The sequence below is a fragment of the Trichosurus vulpecula genome, chromosome 5, assembly GCF_011100635.1.
Source record: "Trichosurus vulpecula isolate mTriVul1 chromosome 5, mTriVul1.pri, whole genome shotgun sequence".
NCBI lineage: Eukaryota > Metazoa > Chordata > Mammalia > Diprotodontia > Phalangeridae > Trichosurus > Trichosurus vulpecula.
The window spans coordinates 137648099-137664262 of NC_050577.1; the positions used below are offsets into that span (position 1 = coordinate 137648099).

Below are 16164 nucleotides of genomic sequence, written 5' to 3' on the forward strand. Positions count from 1 at the left end.
CTCTGATTGGTTTATCACAACTTCCCTTGGTGTCAAGGCCACAACCCCAACTTTAGAGACCACTACTTGGAAGAAAAGGAGGCCCAATTAATTAGCATCTTCCCAATATGAGGCAGTGTTCCCTGAAACAATCTTTTTGTCTACACAATCTTTCTCTCACCTTCCTCCATCCTTTTAGCCAGAAGTATGGAAACAACTTTTAAAGCGCTCTGTTTACCCCACCACATCATTAATTTACTTCATTATTCTTCTCTATTTCCTATTTGTAGCCCTCTAAGGCAAGTAGTCAAATCTTTTCATTTTTACCTTCAAAACATCAGACTATCCCCTTCTCTCCATTTGCAGCCATCACCCTAATACAGGGTATCTCATCACCTCTTGCCCAGAAATACTTAATAGCCTGCTTCTTGGTCTCCCTCTATAAGTCTCTCCCTACTCCAGTCCATCTTCTACTTAGTTATCAAAATGATCTTCCTAAAGCACAGGTTTGATCATGTCACTCCCTTATTCAACAAACTGCAATGGTTCCCTTTTACCTCCAGGATCAAATATATAATACTGTTTGGCATTTAACTCTTTTCCCAGCCTGGCCCTTCTACCTTCCCCAGACTTTTTACACTGTACTGCTTTCCAGGAACTTTACAATCCAGCTATACTGACCTACTTAAAGTTCCTAAAGACACTTCTCCAGGCTCTGAATATTTGGCATAGCTATGCCCCGTGCCTGAGAATCTCTCTCTCCTCATCTCTAACTCCAAAGTTCTCTCAAGACGGGGCAGATCTCACAGATCTTCAGGAGACTTTTCTCTGCCCTCAGCCCAGCTCTTCTCTCTAAGATGACCTCCTGTTTGCACAGTATATGTCTTAGATGTATGCAGTTATTTGCATTTTCTCTCCCCTATTAAAGAGGGAGTTCCTTGAGAACAAAGTTAATGTTTTTTGCCTTTCTTTATATTCCCAATGCTTAGCATAGTGCCTGGCACACAGACTTCCTTACACAGGCCAAGTAACAAATGGCCAGTTAAAGAATGTAGCTTTCATCTAACGCACAACCCTCACTACCATGACCATCAGTAGTCGTCGTCTTTGTCATCGTCATTGTCATCGTCCTCCTCCCCCCCTTCCTCAAGAACAGACATTTTTGCCCTACTTTTTTACCCTATGCACTTAGCACAGCACATGCCAAACCCTCATAAGCACTTAATAAATGTCTATTGACTGCTTCTTCCCTCAGTCAATAAAACAGGTGATAATTAAGAAGAAAAAAATCTCACAATTCCAAGGTAGTAAAAAGAGGATGAGGGGTGGGGTAGAGGATTAGGAAAGATAGACAAGACAATACGGACACTAAACAATGGGGACAAACTAAATATTAATTTTAATGGATCAATATCTAAAAAATGTCTCTCATTTTTTTGTGGGATTTGCATCTCTTTCTACACCAAAACAAAGTTGAGAGGCATGTAAAATTTTGTTTAAAAGAAGTGACAGCTCTAGTTCTAAATTATCTCCCCAAGGAATTATGACACAAATAAGCATTTTTAAAGTAGTTGTCTTTTAAAAAGTAAAACTGAAATATGTTCCAAAAGATGAAGAGGTTACAGCTATTTTAATAAGAAGTCAGAGTATAATTAAGATGACATGTAATTAATAATCCAAAATAAAAAATCTGACATTCAAAATATTGAGCCTTATTTCTAGAGAGAAGGAATCAACATTCAATAATAAAAAGGAAATATCTTAAAAACAGAAATATCATAAATATATAAAAACATAAATTTATGCAGACATTAAACTTTTTACTTTTTATCATTTCATAAATATTTAACAGACAAAAGATGAGTCACTCATATTCTACTTTTTAAGTGGTAACCTATTTGGGTAAAAATCTTATTTCCATCCAATTATATCAACCAAATTATTAGGTAAAACAACTATATTAATTTTTACACACAGATAGATTCTATTTTATTTTTCAGTATATACTAAATGTATTAAGTTGTACTTACTTAAAAAAAAAAACCTTTGGGGCAGCTAGGTGGCGCAGTGAGTAGAGCACTGGCCCTGAAGTCAGAAGGACCTGAGTTTGAATCCGGCCTCAGACATCTGACACACTTACTAGCTGTGTGACCTTGGGCAAGTCATTTAACCTCAATTATCCTGCCTTCCCCCCTCCAAAAAACAAAAAACAACAAAAAAAACCTTTTAACTGAAGAAACTCCTAAATTAAGAAAAGTACACTTTTTTGGATCAATGTGGCCCAGATATAACAATGACATCCTTATAAACAGAGTAATAAAAGTAAATATTTCTTCAGTGCCATAACATCTATAATACAATATCTGGCATGATTCCTGCCCAGTGGGAATGTAATACTAAGGAAAAAGCATTCAAAGCACAATTAGGAAGCAGATCAAAGATGATAGGTCAGTGAAAACCAATAACGCAAGGCAATAATACAGTATCTTTGTAATGAGCTCTGTTCCTTCCTTGGATTATAAAATCATGGTTGTAAAAGGTATGAGGAAAGCAAGCTTGAAAAAGCCCTTAAAAAAAGAGCAATGGTATGGTTACCATAAGTATGTAAAATAGCATTTGAAATCACATAGATAGGGCATAGAAAAGGAGGAAGGAAGGAAGGGAGGAAGGAAGGAAGGGAGGGAGGGAGGAAGGAAGGGAGGAAGGAAGGAAGCAAGGAAGGAAAGGTATCCTTTGGAAACTTCATAACTGATAAAGTAATGCTCATAAGCTCAAACATTTTGTAAAGTTTGAAAAGTTTAGCTGACCCTTCTGGAATTATACTGCACTGTCAAGTGGAGTTGAACTCCAGTCCCTATTAATGCAGAGTCAGCCTCCAAGGCTACATCAATCAATCAATCAACACTGATTAAACACATGCTGTGTGCCAGGCACTGTGCTAAGTGCTAGAGATACAAAAAGGGGCCAAAGGGAGTCCCTGCCCTCAAGAACCTCACAATCTAATGGGATTAGATCTATCTACGACATTCATGGTAGTGGAAAGGAAAGAGTCTGAGAGTTGGGGTGGAGGTCTGCTTTTAAAAACAAACTCTGCCAAGTATATAGCCCAACACTGCACTGAGTTCCATAGTTTAAAACAACCAGGAACAAAAGGCAAGAGATAAGGTTACCAAGGTAAATATTGTGGAAAGATGAATTATTTATAACATGTTAAATGAAGCACAGAATTGATACAGCAGTATTACTGTTGCCAGTTGGGCCTGCTTCCTTTACAAAACAATGAACAATGGAAAGAAGGTAAAACTATTCAATTATTATTTTGATTCTATTTTCTTTGACAAGAAAGAAGATGACCTTTGGAGGAAAGAGATTTTTTTAAAAGGGTTAACAGGAATTAAAACCTAAAATAAGGGAGGAGATGGCTAAGAAAAAGCAGCTAGCTCCAACACAATGAGACATTCAATAAAGAGTAGAGATGGACAAGTGTCCTGATTCCACCTCCTCCACTCCCAGCCCCACAAGACAAAAGGTAGTATCTATAAAGTGTGGCTAGTGCAACTTTTCTTCTCATAAAATTCTATAACATTATTAAAGAAATAATTTGTAATCGTTTAGATAGGCAAGCAATTGCCACTAAGAGCCAGCAAGACCTCAGTGAGGATAAGCTATGAGAAACTACCTTTATTCCTGTGTACAACAGGGCTGCTAGACAAACATCAAGACAATGTGAGGCAATATACTTGGATTTTATCAAGGCAGTTCACAAAATGTGCTTTTCTATTCTCCTTAACAAAATGCAATTAGCTGGATTCAGAACAGAATGAATGACCAGACCCCAAAAGAAGTCTTGGGGAGGTAGATACCAACTCAGAAGGAATTCTATCCAATAATGTGGCAAAGGAATCTCTGCTTGACCCTGTACTGGTCAACACTTAAAACAATGTTTTGGATGAAGACATGATGGCATACTTACCCAATCTTCAAGTGACATAAAACTAGTTGAGATATCTAACACATTAGATGAAAGAACCAAGATCCGAAAAATACAGTGAAAGGTTTTAATGTCTGATATGGGTTTAAAGTATCAACCACAGTAGGGCAAAATAGTACGGTGGTGGCTAAATAAAAATTATTTTTAAAAAGACCTTGAAGTTTTAGTAGACTCAAAACAAGTCAATAGCATGACACAGTAGCCAAACAGGCTATTGTGGGAAGGATAAAGAAAAGTGTAAAATCCAGAATTAAGGTGGTGATAGTTTTACTGTGTCATGGATCACATCTAAAATATTGCATTCAGTACTGATTATATTTTAGAAAGGATGACCAAAATTTTGAAGGAAATGGAAACCATGCCATATGAGCATTGGTTGAAGGATCTAGGTAATTTTAACCTGCAACAAAGATTTGAGGTCATGATAGCTGTCTTCTTCAGTCAATGGGAAACAAATGAAATCTATGAAATAAACCCACATAAAACATTCTATTGGGAAGGGAAATTTCAACAATCAAGTTTATTCAGAGTATATAATTCCACTAAAGTCTATACCTACCTAATATGCTTTTGAACCTTTTTGTTTTTCACAAGTCTAGGGAAGTCTCCAAGCCTCTACATGTATCAAGTTGCCTGTCTCCAATCTTGTCACTTAGCCACTTCAATAATCCTATTAAACTCTGTGAGTCCCTCCTCATTTCTATTGTGACTAATTGGGAAATTTTTTATGAGTTAGAAAAGGCATGCCTATGGAAACTGGCTCAATTCTTTATCTAAACTGGCACTTATGGATTTCTTCCCAAAAGTATGTGTGTTGGGGATAGAGGTGGATAATGTTATACTTTTAAATTCTGACAAACTACAGAAGGAAAGGAGGCTCAATCACAAATATCTTCCAAACAAATTCTCCAAATAGAACTTCATTTACTTTAACAAATAAATAGCCACTGGGAGAATGAAGGATAATCCACACCTGAGTGGGAATTACTATATCCCGCTAGTGCCCTTGATACTTAAATGCTACTGTGCATTCAGAGAAGAGAAATTTTTAAAGGAAAAGAAGAAAAGCAAACATTTGGGAAGGGGAAGGTCTACAGGAATGTCAAGGGAGTACTTCAGTCATGTAAAAAATATTTTGTCTGAAGAGGCAAAAAAAGAAGAAAAGAGTTGGCATAAAGGTTCCAAAATGGCGATGACAAATTATTTCAAGGCTTTAAATGTATAGCATCCTGGCATCAATTGATCACAACTAGTATGGAAGGTCACAAATCCGAATTTTTTTCCAAGTCTTCCATCTGTAGGAAATAAGCTGAGAAAAAGTGAAAGAAATGTTAACAGCATAGCAAAGTATAGTAGTATTTCCTTAATCCAAACACCTTTAAGAAGGACTCAACCCTCAAAATGGCTTGCTATAATTCACAGAGTACTGAAAGCAATTAAGAAGATCTGGGTTTGAATCCTGACTCTCCCACTTAGTAGCTGAATGACACTGAGCAAAGCCCATCCCTTCCTCTCTATGGGACTCAGAAGAACTATGTTAAATTGGACAGTAGCTGAGATCCTTCACACATTTGATTGTGTTCAACTAGATGGGAGAAAAGTGGTTAGGGAGGAGCATAACATAGAAGGAGATAAACAAACAACAACAAAAAAAGGTGAAAGAGCACCAGAGAATCTCCATTTAAATTCTTGCCTGCTCTTCCTCCTTCCCTTCTCTCTCAGGAAGACAAGGTGTCTGTCACTTTGCCACCAAAATCTTCATTATCTATTTCTCCAATACTACTGCCTGAAATACCTTCAATAACATATTCATTTGCTCAAATACCTCCCAAAAATGGTTGGAAAAAGAGGGGGAAATGATACCTATAAGTCAACCATACCTTAGTGATAGGTGTTAAAAAAAAAAAGGAAAATGATTAGTCATCTACCCTAAGAGAATAGAATTTTTGATTGAGATAGGTGGGCCTTCCAACAAATTTAACCACTTAGCCAAATCTGTTTAAGACTAGAGACCTGGGCAATTTAAGCCCTGGGTAAGGGAAGGGGAATTCATAAGACCCAACTCCCAAAATGCTGTGACTAAACATGTCTCTACTCTGCAAAAGAGCTGGATAATTTTCCTCGATAATGGATCCAGGGACCATCAAGAGAAATAGCAGAGCACCTCCTTCATCCATCAAGAATGAAATGATCTCTTCCCTACAATTCTATAAAGTTAACACTGATTACACTAATTTACAAGATTTACAATTTATACTTAATTACAATAAAGGGCAACAGTAATTATGTGTATCATTGGATGTGTCAAATTAGCTTTGCTGCAAATTTTATTTGGTGACAACACTAAAATGTTTATACACTCAACTTTCCTGAACTGCTGCTGCTCATAGAGTATAACTGTCCATTTATAGATGGGGTGTGGCCATAGAACACTGAAAGAAGAAAATCCTTACTCTGATCAGCTAGTTAGGTGGTATTTCCTGGATGAAATGGGATTTTTAAGTAGCTATTGGAAGCTAAAAGGAAGTAACTTGGCCAACGTGAAATGAAGTTTTGGTTCTCTGCTCCCTCGTCCCCCCCACCCCACCCCACCACCCCCCCGCCAAAAGACATGTAATGAAAAGAAGCAGAAGAGGAAAAAAAAAGCAAGCCAACTACTCATCACTATGGGTGATAAAGGTGGCAGTATAGACTCATTAATGGATGGGCTTTAAATCAAGAATGAACAGACTCTTTTGCTAACAGTAGTAAGACATCAGTGAGGGCAGAGTTAGGACACAGGGGAAGGGATGGGAGCTATGATTTCATTACACTAGAGAATTCTACCAAGTGAGTAAATTTCTGGACCAACACAAGTTCCTACCTTCTCTGCATCCTAAGTAGTTAAGAGTTGCCTCCACGGAGATACTAAGTGACTTGCCCATGGTCATGATGCCAATGTGTCTTTCAGACACAAGACTTGAACCACAACTCTGCCAGGAACTTATGACTGGCTATGATCATACAGAATTAAAAAGAAAAGCTAGTTAAAAGTGTGGGACAAAGAGGTTATTTTGAAATATACTTTGGAGAGAATAAAGAAGGTAAAAGGTTGAGAGCAAAGGACAGTTAAAAAAGAAGGAAAGAAATTAAAATAATTCAGATAGGCTAAAAAATTCAGATGTGGAAATAATGAGGAAAAGGATTAGGAATAGGAAGAAGATTCTTAGGGACATTACTTTTCAAGCATCTGTTATTTTGTCAGTATGGATAACTCCTTCCACTGACATAAAATGTTACAGTGGACAGTTTTTATAAGTTCCAGGAAAAATTTGTCACCCTGCAGCTAACCTGAAGATGAGCCTCTGACCTTAGCTGAACTGATCCTGACACACACCTGATATAGAACTCATCACTGGGGCCTATACTCAGTTTTTCCGACTTGGTTGGTCCTAGTGGAATCTATGCATTGCTGGCAAATCCTTCAAAAACCCAGGGTCATTTTGAAGTTATGCATTTAGGACTTTAGTGGAGACGTAGAGATCATATGAAAAGAAAAAAAACATGAAGTATTTTCTGTTAGTGTGAATATTCAAATTAGAAAGCTCCTTCCCCAGACACCTGCTACTGAAAAACTACAAATATCTTTCTTCAGATATAAGTACCATTGATTTTTCTCCTACTCATAAGTCTTTCATTCCTTCTTAGAGTTGAAAACAATTGTAAACCAAAAAATGTAACTTTTGTGTTTGAAATTTTCCCAAACTGATAAAAAATAGGCCATTAAAGATAATACAAAAAACAAAATGACTGAGAAAAGAAATGAAAACCCACATATTATCAATAAAGTCTAAATCGCATCACACAGCATCATTTTAAGGCATTCAAATAAAAGTTCCAAACATAATAAAAAGTTTTAGCAAAATGCTGATGGACTATTCTCACTTAACTGAGACTTCTGCTTAGAGAAGTTTTAAAACAAAAATACTAAAAAGAAATCTTAGAATTCTATTTAGAAATCTAAAATACTTCCTCTAAAACAAATTGGGAGAAAATGAAAACTTAATAACTTAATAATGTTGAAAGCTTATAAATTCTAGGGTATTCATTTCCTTAGCAGCAACATACTTTTCTAATATATAAATTTCATTGTCACGCTAATGAAAATAAATGTACAATCCCAAATTCAAGGAATGTCAAAATGGAAACGTGCTTATGTCTCTCAAAGTACTAAGAAACTATGATTTATCTCAACAATGCCAGTTGCACAGGTGGGGGAAGACTGAATTTAAAAAGCAGTCATCAACAGATGAATGTAAGAGAACATACAGTGTATAATTTCATAAATGATCCTGGATTGGTTACTGTTTAGCATCTTTATGAGAAAAATGGAAAATTAAGAACTGGAAGAGACTTAGTCTGACACCCCTCAATTTAGAAAAGAAATGACCTGCACAAGAATCAATTAGCAATACTGTCCAGACTAGCAGGTCTTCTGACTGCTACTTCAGTGTACTTCCCACCACACTACATTCCCTTTGATGTTCTACATGATAGATGAATGCATTTTCTCACTAAGGCAGAAAGTCTAGCTTTCAAAATAACTATTATAAATTGTAAATTTTAACAAGTCTATTAATTTACAATGTATAAACAAATTCCACAAATTCAAAACGAGTCAAGATTAAGATTCATAATCAACCATCAACTACATAAGAGGATGGGGGGAAAGGTGACACAGGCATAGTTCTTCTTACATAACAGCGTTGCTAATAAATATTTTTCATTTATGATATAGAATTTTCTGTATCAACTATTTTGGCATTTAATCATCTGTGATTTTTTACTCATGTAACTATTTCATTTCTATCCCTTATCTCCCCAACTAGATTATAAGTTCCTAGAGGGCGAGACTGTGTTTGTGTTTGCATGCCCCTCCCATGTTTAGTACAATGCTATGTATAAAATGGTCAAATATTTATGGAATGAACAAATGAATAAACTGACTAAACAGAAATTTTCTGTATAGTAAACTCATCTTTATTGGTTTTACACTGTAAAACTGGAGTTACAGTCTCCTCAAAATAACTATGGCCAATACTTGATAAAAAGACATTTTAAAATGCAGCAAGTATTTAAAAAAATCAAATACTTGTTATAAAATTATTTTTCCATATTAAATTACTCAAAATGTCTTTATATCTAAATATAAAGTAGTTGAACATACTTTTGTGTTTGTCACAAAAGTTAAAAAGATCTCAAGGAAAAATACTGACAATATGCTTAAGTTGAACAATCTCTCAACTTCTTTAAAGATGGCTCCACAATATTATCTTAAAATAAATGTTCAGATCCATTTCCTTAAACTGTGTGGAAGTTGCACATCTTTAGAAATGTACGCTGATCTGGGCAGATCAGCAGAAAACATGTAGAAACATAGTAGAGGTAATAAATCAAAAGGCAGGTATAAATTAACAAACTGAAGAATATATTTTTGTAACATGAAGATAACTAGAAATCTCTAATATGATTTTTCATAAAATGCCACTTCTAGGTTCATAAGTTCGGTGATAATGAATTTCTGTACATCAGTTTCTGCTCACCTATGCTAAAAGAATACAGTTTGTAAGAACTGTAAAACTGCTTTTTCGTCACCATTTCATCCAACATTGTGTAATACTTTTACCAAAGTCCAATCTGAGATCCTGAAACAGAGAAGAAATACTCTGTGGGAAGTTCCATAAGACAACCCTATGAAAATAGAAAGAAACTCAAGTTGTATTACCTGGGGAAGAAAAGGATATAAGAAGAGACACTACAACAATCCAAGTATATTAAGAGATACAGAAATAGGCAAGAAGCTGCTTTCCTTCCATAAGAATGGAATAAAAATAAAAGCAACTTACGGCACAAGAAATTTAGGGAAGGAATTAGGAAGTCTATGGATTGTGAGAGAGACACTAGAGTGTTTCAAAGACATTTAAGACAGTTTGTCTTCCCAAAAGACCTCTAAGTATATAGATAATCATCTTTCTGTAATGGGTTTGGTGAAGTTTCATTTGAATGCTATGGACTTATTAGATATATGTATAAGACTAGGTTATAGTTAAAGCCTGTTCTTAGTTTATAATCCTATAATTACATGGTTCAATCTAAATTAAAGAAAAGCTATTTTTTTTCCCAAAACAAGGGACAGTGAGTTAACCATCAATACGAGATTAAACAGTCAATATTCTTTACATGACTAGCACTACTAGCTATCACCAAATTGAGAAAATAATCAAGTAGATGCTGAGAATACCAAAAATTAGTATTCAGTTTTTGCAATGTAACTGATAGCATTTATAAATTTAACTCCGATTTGCATTTCTGTCTATTAGCAATCACACACTGAATACTTCTTAGTGACCTATATCCTAATACACTTCTTCACACAAGTAAAATGACCTCTTCATTATTTCATTTTGAGAAGCAGAAAACACATTGGGACTTCCATCACTCAGTTTTCTGTTAGAAGCAAAATATAGCTGTTCTAACATAAAGTCTGTCAACACAGAAAATATGCAAGGGTGATACAGCACTAAGTATAAATCCTTTAAGATCACATGTAATTGTCTCTTAACATAATTAAAATTTTGCACTCTACTCTTATCTTCTCGGAGAAGAAAAACAACTGAATACACAGTAAAGATGACTTGCTACATTCATTACATTGCCATGGTTATTCTATTTTTCTCAATACAACAAAACACAGTATTTTCTAGTATGAAACAACATCTATTTTCACATATTTAAATATGCTTCTCATAAGGAATAATTCTAATTAGGCTACATTACACATAATTGTTTATTTTCTGTGTAAAAAAAAATTCCTTCATACAATGGGAATGAAACCTCTCAGCAGAATAGATTTATATACACTAACTCTAATAGTGCAACAGTATCCACAATTTTCTTTTACTATAAAAGGACTCTGTATTATTTGTAGACTAGATCCTCAGTCAACAATTTTTTTCCTTTATTTGATATGTCCAGAAGGGGAAAAAAACCACAACACAAATTCCCCTCCACCTCAGTAAAACCAGTACATTATCAGTGTAAGGAAGCAAAACTCATGTACTAACATCAATTTTGCACAGGGAAAGCATAATATAACTGAAGGCCTCTCCAGCATGCACTTGAGGTTATGTAGTCTATTTTAAAAAATGATGTTCAATTCCAGCTTAAAAGGCAAAATATAACAGAATCAATTTTAAACAGTCTACAATGGTTATTTAAATCCTTTCCCTGATCTATCAATCTGTGGATTTTCTCAAATTTATTTTTGATTACAAATTAAATATATTCTATTAACATTTTAATAATATAGACATAAAAATGTTATTGCATTTAGGTAGTGGATTTTTTTCATTATTCACCTAAAAAGTCTTTTACCATAGTGTCTAAAAGTATACTTCTGTAATGACCTCTTAAAACAAAACTAAATATCATCCCCTTTTCCACTTACCTTCCAGAAGGATGTGTTCAGGTTTTTTCCTCCTTTTTAAAGATTTAGTGACCTCAATGTAACCTAAAATATGAGATATTCCTTTTGCTCAACTTTAAGTAGTAATAGTTCAATACTCATTCCTTTAAGGACCTACTAGGACTGTTATCTTTTGTTAAAAAAAATCTAGGTATCTAAAAATCCAAATTACATTTCTTAGCGCACATAGCTTATTCATCTAGACAGTAGTAGAGTCAATTATGGTACATAATACTAACCTAGAAGTCTGTGATATGATTAGTTTAGCAATGTTATCCAAATATTGAGTTTTTTAAATTCCAAAGTTGCCACAATGAGAAAAAACAGCTTTTCCAAAACTCTTAGTGACAGTAATGATAAATAGCATTTTTGATAAAATAGAAGACCTTAGCTTTACTGTCTGCTACAGTGCCAAACTTCAAGAGCAAAGTATCTCCAAACTAATCTTTTTTGTCTTAATTTTGACAAATACCACAGACACACTATTATACACACCTCTTCTAGTTTCTACTCTTTAATCAAATTAATAGATCTACAAGAGCATGCCAAAAAAAAAAAGTATGCCTTCCAGGCAAACTTTTGCTTTCAAAAAGTAAAGCTCTCTGAATACTTCCAGCTGGAAAACTTCCACTTCCACCACTTAACATGCTCATACTCATTTTCTACCTCCTGTTGACCTGCTGTTTCTGCCTTCATCTTGTAGACAGAGTAAGATTTTTTTTTAATCTCTTTTCACCAAAAGTATCCCACTGTGAAAAAAAAAATCTGATTTCCACTTCAACTATATATTTAGATAAATACCACCCCCACCCACCCACATATATGTGTCCTAATACAACTATACCTAAACTCCTTTCATGCGCTCTTGTTCCTCTCTGAAAACAGTTCCATTATAAAATGTCAGGAAAGGTCAAAAAGGACCTCGTTTTTTTTGATTGTCTTACCACCTGTTAGGAAACTAGTATTTTTTTTTAAAGTGCAATCCTTCAGAAACTGATTGAAACTCAACATGTGGAGAGACTGTGTTAAAAAAAAATTATTGTAGAGAACAGCTGCCCATTAATTGTTTAAAATCTGTGGAGAGAATGCTTAATGAAAACTAAGATTGATCTAGTTCCTAAATTATGCAATATTCTATACATTTTCCCTAACTATGACTAATGTCTACAACTGTTGAGTCATCTCTAGGCTTGATTCTGCTTACAGAAAACTTCAAACTTTACAATTTTACTATCTGTTTCAGTCAGGAAACACCAAACCCAAAAGTGACTTACTAAGACTTCAGAGTCTCATAATAATACTTTCAGCTTCCCTGCCCCACAACATATATATTTTCCATACCTCGCCCCCCCCCCCCACCAGAGTGTCTCCAGCAACTTCTGAATTTCAAGGAAATGTCAACACTGCTATCCTCAATACTTAACTGTCCTCTGAAATTCCCTGAGTCTCACGTACCACTTATCAGTGTATTGTTTGGGGCATTTGGATCAAAGTTAGCATTCTCCATTAGTGCGCTGAGAGAACAGCTGTGGCATAAGCTGAGGACCTGCTAGAGCTAAGCGTTTAGAGGCGGCGTGAATACAGTGTAGTAACCTCCCCTGGCCAGTGAGAGTGGGTGGCGAACGCCATCATTTGCACGTGCATCTGATGAGATGCGAAGGGGACTAAGGATACAAAAGTACCAACCGCAAGATGTATGCCACAACTTAATTCTCTTCCCTCTCTTTCCTATTCACTTACATCCAAAAACAAACACACGTTAAGGGGTTTCGCTTCTCTCTCAGATGACCTAGTAAAAGAACCGAGGGGAAATTTATTTAGCAACACTAACCCACAACCCCCAAATAAACAAGGAATTAAACTGAGAAATTTCCAAGGGGAAAAAGAAGATAGTGGGACGGATAAAATGGGCCGTTAAGGAAAGGCAATTAAGAGTCAGTCGTGGTGAAATGCTGTTATCCCAAAGCTTCCTGGGTTAGGAAGGTAATTTCTTTATTCAACTTAACAAGGTTTCCTGAGATAGGAAGAAATGTCCTTCCTTCTGCTTCTATGCTTTTTCTTTTTAAATTTCTAGAGAAGTACTTTTAAATAAAAGCTTAAGTTTTCCTAACTTATAATGAGAAGCATGCAGTTTGTGCAGTTTAGTAAATAAGGGTCAACAAATGGATCCATAAAGTGTGTGCTTCTAAACACCAGATGTTTCTTAGTTTGGTTTTTCAGGAGGGGGAGGGGGAAGAAGAGAGAGAAGAGGAATAGGAAGAGAGAAGCAACAAACAATATTCAAACCCCTCTCCCCTCCCCAAACCCTGGTAAACACCCACATCTGGTGTTTCGACACATACTTTCCTCAAACACAGTCTCTCCGGGCAAGGCAACATTTTGCATACTTAAAGCTAAAATTCATGCTAAAAAAAAAAAAAGCGAACAGCAACGAAACCCCTCTCCCGACCTCAAATCACATATAAAAATTTTAAAAAGACAACAACAAGTGGTGATGTGAAGGCAGGCAGGAACGCGAACCAGATGCCAAGCCGAAATCTGACACATGTCACATTTGCACCGCGGCGCGGAGAGCAGCCGCTGGGGTGAAACTTTCCTGCAACAGTAGCAGGAGAGGATGAAAGTCAAGTCCAGCCTGGAGTCTGGGGCTGGAGGTGGATGGTACTGAGGGGGGGGGGGAGGAGGGGGGATGGCAGGGAGGGTTGGAAGAGGTGGGGGGTTAAGAAAAGGTGGAGGAGAGGGGAGGGGAGAGGGTTAAGAAAAAGTGAAGGAGAAGAAACTTACCAAGAAGAGCGAGATGCGGAGCGGGGCGTCCAGAGGAGGTGACCCCTGAAGAGGAGAGGAGCTGCCGAAAGCCCCAGCCCACGCAACCGTGCACAAAGTCTTTGCAGCTGCCGCCTGGAATGGGGGGGTAGGGGGGAAGTGTGTATGTGCGTGCGTGCGCGCGTGTGTTGTGTGTGTGTGTGTGTGTATGTGTGTGTGTGTGTTGTGCGCGCGCGCGGCGGAGAGGGGACGGCCGCGGGAGTCACTGGGGGGGTCGGACTGAACTACAAGCGGTGAACGTAGGAGCGGCATAAATAACTAGGACCGTTCCTCCGCTGGCGGCGCTGGGCAGCGCCGGGAGCTCCGAGGCTGCGGCGGCGGCGGCTGCGGCGGCGGCGGCGGCAGCTACACGCGCCGGCGTGTCTCGCGCTTTCTCGGAGGCTCGCGCTGTCTCGCGCTGTCTCTCCTCTCTCCCTAAGCCGTGTCTGTGTGTATGTGTGCGGAGTGTATGTGTGTGTATGTGTGTATGTGCGCGCGCGCGCACACGAGAGCGTGTGTGTGTGTGTGTGTGTGTTATTGGCAATGTGAAATGTACACACACCACTCGCTGCAACCTTTTCTTGCCAGAGGTGGGGGGGGGCGGGGAACTTGGGGGGGGGGTGTTAATGGACTCCTCCCTAGGATTACAGAGACTGCTGGGTGGGGATTGTTTATTATGGTTTACCACCAACCCCCAAAAAATAGAAGGGGGAGAATATCCCCCCACCTCACCTACATAAAAAGTGTTTTGGGACTAGATTCTCTTCCCTTCCCTCCCCACCTCTTTCCTAGTTCCTAAAGAGGGGGAAAACGCGGAGCAGGATATTGTTATGATTTTCTGTAAAGCGTCCTAGCTGACGTCAAGTCCACCTGCTATGTAAACAAATAGTTGGGTGAAGTTGTTTGTTCTTCTCCGGATCTTTCTTCTACACCCCCCTTCCCCACGGCCACCCCCCCCCCCCCCGCCCGCCTCCCTCTCCAACTCCTCCTGTTCCACTTAGACCTGGAGTGTAGGTTTGGGGTTAGGGCTTGGGAGTGGGGTGGCGGAGTGGGGGGTGGGGCATTAAGAGTGGGGGTGGGAGGAGGAAGAACAAAACCTTATGCTGTATTGGCAATACTGAGTGGTGTCTGCAGCTTCTTGGCAATTCCCGAAGTACAGTCCTATGCAGACAGAATTGCTGGCAAATGAAACAGGGGATTCCATGTGAAGTGCAAAAAGCCTTGAAGGGATCCAAAGCCATCAGTAGAAAGGAGCTGAAAAGTACAATGTAGTCAGAAGGGGAGATTCTAAAATGTTGGCTCAGATTCTGATTTCTCTTTTTGTTTTTGTGCATCTACTGCATGGGGTGGGGTGAGATTGACTCTCTTTTTATTTTTTCTGTGCACAGTCCTAGTAGTTGTTTTACTTTGACTTCCCCACAATTAAGATAGCCCCTGTAGGTGTGCTACACTTGGAAGATTGGAGGAGTGGGTAGGGATGGTAAAGGGACTGTCCGTGGGCAAATGGGCGGGGGTGAGGGGGAAAAGCTCGGAAGAGAGGTACTAGTCTGGCCTTTTAGGGTTCCGAATCCTTCCGTGACATCTCCTATCTACTGATGGATGGGGAGCAAAAAGTAACACATACGAAGGAAAACAATCTTGCAAGTACTCTGCTCTGAGTGTGCACTTCAAAGAGCGCAGCGGAGGAAGAAGAAGCAGCAGGAGCTCGCACATGTTGCAGGCAGGGTGGATACTCCCTTGAACCCTGCTCCTCCGGGTGTGAAAAGGGGGCTCACAGGGTCGGGGAGTAGAGCAGAAAGTAAAGGAGATAGGGAGGGCAATCTGGATATAGGAGTCGTCTGGAATCTCGGCCCACCTCATTCAAGCGAGCAACAAAAGTGGGGAGCGA

The 16164-nt window shown here is 38.1% G+C and overlaps 1 protein-coding gene across 1 annotated transcript in view; it reads right to left on the reverse strand.

The window, feature by feature from the left end:
- The window catches only part of FOXP2 (forkhead box P2), a 698983-nt gene extending 684533 nt beyond the window's left edge, over positions 1–14450 (reverse strand). Inside the window, exon 1 of the mRNA XM_036759264.1 lies at positions 14259–14450. The gene's annotated coding sequence lies outside the window, so the exon portion shown is untranslated. The remainder of the gene's footprint in view (positions 1–14258) is intronic.
- Positions 14451–16164: the final 1714 nt, after the last annotated feature.